Source organism: Ammospiza caudacuta, chromosome 4, assembly GCF_027887145.1.
Source record: "Ammospiza caudacuta isolate bAmmCau1 chromosome 4, bAmmCau1.pri, whole genome shotgun sequence".
NCBI classification, from domain to species: domain Eukaryota; kingdom Metazoa; phylum Chordata; class Aves; order Passeriformes; family Passerellidae; genus Ammospiza; species Ammospiza caudacuta.
The window spans coordinates 45,200,258-45,207,833 of NC_080596.1; positions in this window are offsets into that span (position 1 = coordinate 45,200,258).

The window sequence follows — 7,576 nt, forward strand, 5'->3', positions numbered from 1 at the left end:
CGCCTAAGAAGAGGATAGGAATGTGCAGTCAGGCTTGCTGTGAAAAAGAGACAGAAGCTGGATCTCACTGACCAGAACCAGTTTAAGCAGCTGTTCCATAAGAGTTTCAGTCACCTGCTCCCTCTGTGGCCCAAAACCATTTAATTATTCAGTTAAACACAGAACTAACTCAAGTTTGAGTTAGCCATACTTCATACTAGCAGTAGCATTCTGGAGCTCTCCTTATCAGAGCATTAGAGAGAGAAGTTTAAGTCTCCAGCCTGTCAGAGCACTGGAAGTAATCTCCAAGGACCCAGGGAGAGCTGCCAGCTGAACTAGAGGAAGTGGGATGCTCTGCAGATAGACGTCTGCCCCGCTCCAGAGATTCATTCTCCTGCGTGAGAAGACTCGCCTGCCAAAACTGATAGGTACATTTCCACTAACAGTTGTCAAATCAGTGACTCCTGACTAGAGAAAATAAAAACATTTTGACAGAAAATGCCTGACCAGCACTACACAATAAGCCAGAAGCTGACTTATCTCATTACACCTGTAGTGTCTTAGAACTCCATTTCCTGGCTAGTCAAGGTGTCCTTTTGAGATGGAGTGCTGATGTTAGAGACACAGGGAACTGAGACAGTCAGCCATGAGCTTGAGGAGTTTCTGTTAAATGAAAGAAAATACACTTCAAAGTTCAATATTTTGTCAGAATTACATTTCTTCATATTATTAATAAATTATAGCTATCACTTCTGTCATTGGAAATCCAAATAGAGTCAGGGCTAGTAAAAAAAAAGAAAAAAGAAAAGAAAAGAAAAGAAAAGAAAAGAAAAGAAAAGAAAAGAAAAGAAAAGAAAAGAAAAGAAAAGAAAAGAAAAGAAAAGAAAAGAAAAGAGAAAAAGAAAGAAAGAAAGAAGAAAGAAAGAAAAGAAAGAAAGAAAGAAAGAAAGAAAGAAAGAAAGAAAGAAAGAAAGAAAGAAAGAAAGAAAGAAAGAAAGAAAGAAAGAAAGAAAGAAAGAAAGAAAGAAAGAAAGAAAGAAAGAAAGAAAGAAAGAAAGAAAGAAAGAAAGAAAGAAAGAAAGAAAGAAAGAAAGAAAGAAAGAAAGAAAGAAAGAAAGAAAGAAAGAAAGAAAGAAAGGAAAGAAAGAAAGAAAGAAAGAAAGAAAGAAAGAAAGAAAGAAAGAAAGAAAGAAAGAAAGAAAGAAAGAAAGAAAGAAAGAAAGAAAGAAAGAAAGAAAGAAAGAAAGAAAGAAAGAAAGAAAGAAAGAAAGAAAGAAAGAAAGAAAGAAAGAAAGAAAGAAGCTAGTAGGAACCAGATAAAAGACCAGTACAGTTTCACTGAATGAAAGCAAAGTAAGAAATGGCAAACAGTGGCCATGATTTTAAATAAGGTCTTCCAGATTTAGATGATAGAAACTTAACTGTCCTTTCAGTGAACTTTACCACCCTGGAACTGCAACTGCAGAAGTTCAGTCATTTTAAAGTAAACATGGTATAAACATAAATGTAAATAAAATCAAGTCACAGCATGCCATACCTTTCAGGCCTATTAAGACATACCTCATGTGGTGCTGCAAGGCACAAGGCCAAATGAGTTCAGCAATCCAGGAAATAAAATAGTGCCCTCAAAATGGCTCACGTGCAAATCTGGAAGCAGGAGGAATTGTATTTCCCCATTCCCTGTTGGCATGTACATAAATCACTGGAGTTCAGTAAAGAAGCACCAATTCTTCCAGAGCCGTGTTTAATTTCTTAGAGCAGACAAGAAATATTGAGCCAAAATGCTATGGATGTGATGCTAGGTGACAAAGAAAGGGAGATGTGGAGCTGGCAACCCATAGTTAAGAAAGGCTGCTGAGCCTGGTTCCTGCAGCCCACACATTGCATCAGATCACATCCTGCCTTAGCCCACCAGCACATGCAGCCAGAGGAGCTCAATTAAAAGCGTATCTATACACAGGAGGTACAAGCTGTAATGGTGCTGTAGGAATTCAGTTGGTACAAGCCCCATCAAAGGGTTCATACAGGTTCAGCTGCTGTGACTAATGGGATTTATACAACCTTTGATCAAAACAGTTCCATTGCCAAAACATTTGTACTGTACAAAATTTGTAAGACCAATTAGGATATGACAAGCTATCCACTGAAATTCATGGATAGAGTTGCAAGGTTGGTAGCTAAAAAAAAAAAAAAAAAACCCTAAGTAAATTTCATATTAGAGTCAAAACCTTCCATTATTTATCAGTTAACATGAACAGTACAGTGGTTAATGGTCATATATATCCCAACTCAATACCCCCACCATGAAACTGCTTGTGCAGGGGATCCTTTTAGGCAGCAGGAGAGGCCGAGGCTGTAGAGGGGATGGCTTGAGCAGTATAACATTGGCTTTGCTCTGTCTTCCAGACCAGAGGACTCTTGCACATAAGGGGAAAAGCCACCCAGCTTGGCTCCCTGACTAGAGTGACTCATAACACTGGTGCCCAGGGGGAGCAGTTTCTCTGCACCACATTGCAGGCTTGGGACTTCAAAAGACCTTGCTCTGTGAATTTGCTTCAGGGCTTGTCTGGAAAAAGCTAAAATCATTACTTAAGATCATGCTATGGTATTACCGCACCTGAGTGGGCGCGGCTGGTGATAGAGAGACGGTGAATCTTGTATCTTGATCAGAAGGCTTGATTTATTAATATATGATATATAATACATTATTACTATACTAAATAGAATATAGAGAGAGGTTTGCAGAGCTGCTAGCTAAGCTAAGAATAGATAGAAAAGAATCTACAACAAAGTTGTGTTCAAGGACTCAGTCCCCTAGCTTGCACTGGTGATTGGCTCTTAATTATAAACATAGAAAATGAGCCAATCAAGGTGTTCCTGTTGCATTCCCCAGCAGCTGATAATAATTGTTTACCTTCTCTTCGGGGGCCTCTGGCCTCCCAAAGACGCAGAAATCTGAAAGAAAGGATTTCTGTGGAGAAATGTCTGCGACACTATGGCATAAGTACTGAGCCATGGGTCAGGTGGAAAAGCAGAGGATGTCCTAGAGCTGGTGACACATACAGCCTAAATAGGAGAGGGAAAGCAAAGTGGGAAAAAACCCAAAAAGAAGTACTAAAGGAGATGCCATTGATTAAACAGACCATCAGTGGCAAGTCAAGGAGTAGGGGAAGAAACACTCTGTATCTCAGTGTAGAACACAGGAGGCAATGTCGCAAGGGTTAGAGCAGAGGAGAAGGATGGAGGCCCTGATCTTGCAAGCAGACATGTATCAAACAGGACCTCTTCTCCACCTGCCCCCAGACGCTGCCTTCTCTCCCTAATATGTCTCCAGAAGTTAAAAGAATAGGCACAGGTTGAAGACTAGAAGTCACTGATCTCCATAACTCTGGCTATAACCAGAGTTACAAACTTCTGTTTGTCATTTCCAAGCAACCTCAAACCTCCATGGAAATAACAGAGGGACAAGGTCCTTTTTTCCAGTCTTCAGACCACCAAGCTGTTCCCTTAAGTGCTTTGCAAATGCCTGAGAAGACCTACATGCACTGCATGCTCACAGGAGCAGCAAATAAATCTTGTTAATGGTATCTTGATAATCTGCATGCCCAGAAAGAGCACTTATTACTTCCTCAGGCTAAGAAGCACCATCTAAGAGCTTTCTTCTCATTTATTTTAGGACATACTCTCTCACTACTCTTCTGGGGAAAACCAAGGTGAAACCGTTCACTCTTCCCCCTCACAAACTTCTAATTCAGGCTGTAATAACTCTGGAGCAGCATCTGTCTGGGGTATTACCCTAGGCCTAGGTGGAAAGTTTCCTGGGGTGAAATTTGCAATCAGCAGCCCACTGCTCTGTGCTCCCACTAGGCAGAAACAGCAGTGAGAGGATCCTGAGACTGCCTAGGCACCCTCCAAGGCCACAGCTCTTGTAGTACTTCATACCACAGGGGCAAGGAGGAAGTGAGAACAGCAGAAGTTCCTAATAAAACTTCATTCTTTTGAAACATTGCACTTTGAAGTGCTCATAACATTGTACAAAAAGAAGCCAAGCTTTATCCCTCTTTTACAGAGAGATGATAAGAGTTACAGGCACAGCAGGCCAAGAGCAGAGTCAAGAAACAGATCTCAGGTCTCCCAGTTTCTACAGGCCCAGTTGTGGGAACAGGCTGTAGTCATGGAATCATCTCATAAAGACAGTATCTCCACAAAGGCTCTGATATTTTAGCACTGATTCCAAAAACATTTCCACCAACAGCAATGGGAGACTTGAATGCTGATGTAATTCTCATGGAAATTAGGTTTGAAACAGGATCCACAGGTCCCTTCGAGAGCCTCAAATGTTAGCTTATATTATAGTGCCTTTCAATGAGCATTCAAGCCAGTTTTCAAATATCAGTTTAGAAGTTTTCTTAGTGAGACATGTCTTCAGCCAGTCAGCAGATGCTCTTAGGAAGTTTTTCTACTTATGTGAGATCCTCTGGACAAAGAGGAGATCTTCAAATAGATAACAGTGTCTCCTTCTGATTAAAAGTCTAGCTTAGTATGATGACTGAACACCCTGGATGCATCTTGTATAACACATACTGATCAGCAGCACATTGAACATTCAGAAAAAATAGTTTTCTTGTCCTGTTAGGTTTTATGAAATATAGTATTTTCAGTGGTTCTTGACTGAAACACATGCATCTAGCAGTCAGCAGACAGCCCTGAACTGACTGTTCAGAAACAGCCATTCCTGCTCTACACCCCTGTCCCAAACATACAAGGAATCATGGCAAAAATCCTATAGTTTTCCACTGTGGTTAGAGGCACTGGCAGTGGTTAGCTGTCAGCAGCTTCCAGAACTTGGAGCAACTATTTGGGAAAGCCCAAGTCAAATTGTATTGTCAGTGTTGAATGCACTGCTGCATTTACACCTCTTCCATTGAGTGCTGCACCAAAATCTGTGCCACTGTAGCAGGAGACCAGGTTCCTCACATCTCTCAACAAAGATTTGAAAGTTTACTCAAACCACATCATAAAAGTGACCTATGCTTCTCTATTTTAAGTGATTTCCTTATGAGCAGCCACCAAAATCTTCCTGGTCTCTTAGGTAACCTGCCTTGTTCTTCCATATTAGAATCTTCAGAGCAATACCCCGTGCAAAGGGTGCCTTGTTTCATGTCTGTGTCTGCCCCAATGTTATCAAGAGTCCAGCCAGATCCCCACATCCCACTGCAGTGCTGACTTCCTGAGTGATTTGGAGGCCTGCCTGCATGTTCCTGTAATGGACTGTTAGGACAGCAAATCTCAGCTGAAGCATAGATGCTTGTTAGCACAGATTTTTGTACCACTTCCCTGGGGAGGAAAGAGGGAACTATCTTCCCTGCAAATATGTCTACTATACAGACTGAGTTTTAAGAGCACATAAAAGCTGCTGCCACTGCTTAGGAAAAAATGACAATGGTATAGACATGATAGGAGAAACATTTGGTACACAGTGAAACTTGGGTAAGCTACAGAGCCTGACACCTAATGGAGAAAGGGCCAATGAAGGCCAAAACACAATTACGGTGGGAATCTCTGCGTTGCTTTTAAACTAGAAATGTTGTCTGTTGCCAGTGGCCTTCGGTGTAGTTTTCACTGTGTTCATATGGTAGCTATTCATTGTTGGGTAATTATCTTGTTTTATTTTTCTACTTATTTATTGAATAAATCAAACTAATACAATTCCAACCCACGATTGCCATGGGAACACTCCAACAAGGACAGATGCAGTCTATAGCTGCAAGGAAAGAAAGCAGACTTCAACATTATTAAATTATACACAAGACAATCAATACAATTTAACACAAACAGCCCTTGCAGGCTTTGAACTAACTATCCAGAAGGCTCAGCCAGTTACTTTAGAGCCTCTTGCAACACCAAACCTTAACAACCACCATCTCAAGTTTCTATAAGGGCAAGTGCTCTATGCAGTCTTTTCTGCCTTTCCCTTATGTCCTGCTAAAGAGAATCACAGAAATCATGTAGTCCAGTTTTCCACCCTATGAAAATGATAGGTATTTTTCTCTCCTTAAATACAGTAGATGTGTTGAATCCTTGTTCTAGCATTTCCAGAATTTTTATTGAAAATTTAGTCCTAGTGAAGATAACACACTTAGAAAATTTCAAACCGTTTCTGAAAGCAGAAATCAAATCAATTGCAAACAAAGCTAAAAGGCTGTTTAGCTTAACTTGGTCACTGTCTCTGCAAAGATGGATGACAAGGGACAGGGAAATAGAAGCAGAGAGGAGAGGAGATTAAAGCGATAAAGCGCCTACAAAGCTCATAGCAATTTTTCTCCTTAATTTCCTTGTATTCAAGGTAATGCTACTGAGAGGAAGAAGCCAACAAAAAGAATTACATGCACTGCCCAGACTGTGTTTGTAAAAGGCAGTGTCATCAGTCCTGATTCTTTCTGTCACTGGCAGTGAGGGCTGTCTTTCTGGACACTGCAGAGAGAGAAGGTGCCAGGCATTTGATTAAACCAGATCACAGTCTCCTTAAGTCCCCCAGCTGGGAGCCATCTGGCAGTAACTCACTTTGTGCAGGTCATCTTTTCTATTGCAATGCCTTCCCACCTGCCAGAGTGCTGTGATTATCCTCCCTGGTTACATCTCCCAAAACTTGTCCCAGCAATGCTGACAAGACCCCCTCACCCCTCATTGCAAAGTTAGGAACCAGACTCATCTCCTTTCTGCACTGGGCATCCTATAGCAGTCCTGAGCTCTCTTTCTTTATTTCTAGTTTTCTTTGCATGACAGTTTTTCAGGAATCAGCTCTATGATTGAACATTTCCTATAAAAACTTTGCAGAGTGAAAGATAATATTCATTTGCTTTGCTCCCTCCACACAGACTCTGGTGGGTGTGATTCACTATTTCATTTCCAGTACCTGCAAATATCATCTCCAGTCTTTGGTGAGGAAAATACACTGTTTCTGCATGGCAGAACTGCAGCACCAAGTGTGCAACTTCAGAAGAGGCAGACACTGATCTTCCCTATTTTATTAACCTTCCCATTCCTTTCCTCTGCCCATGTTCTGTAGCAGCAAGTTGACAATTATGTGGCAAGATATATATTTTTATATCAACTTACCTAAAACCAGTGACTGACTGAGGACAGCAGCCTGCCCTGGGAACCTTAGGAATGTGCTTACTTTCTACACTGAAGTGAAGGTATTTAGTTCAAATTAGGTTTGTCAGAATGCTTGCAGAAAAGGTAAATCAGAATGCTTGCAAAGAGCAGAACAGAGCCAATAATAGAAAGTACTGTTAAAGGGCTGTCAAATCTGAGGAAGCATTGATCTGGAACATATCTTTACAAGGACTCCTAGCCTCAGCCTGGAACCAAAATTCAAGCCCTGGAAAGCCTTGAACTCTGCAAGTTCACATCTGGGTCCAATCAGACCACTCAAGCCCTTTTCCATGCAGAGGCAAACTTAAAGGCATGTGCTGTGCTGGTGAGACAAACCACAGATGTTTATTGTACTCTTGTGCCCTTAGCAATTGTTTTAATGGGTTGGAGCTCCTGGGAGGCCATTTGACTTCTGTTCCTGTCTATACTGTTCTCTTGT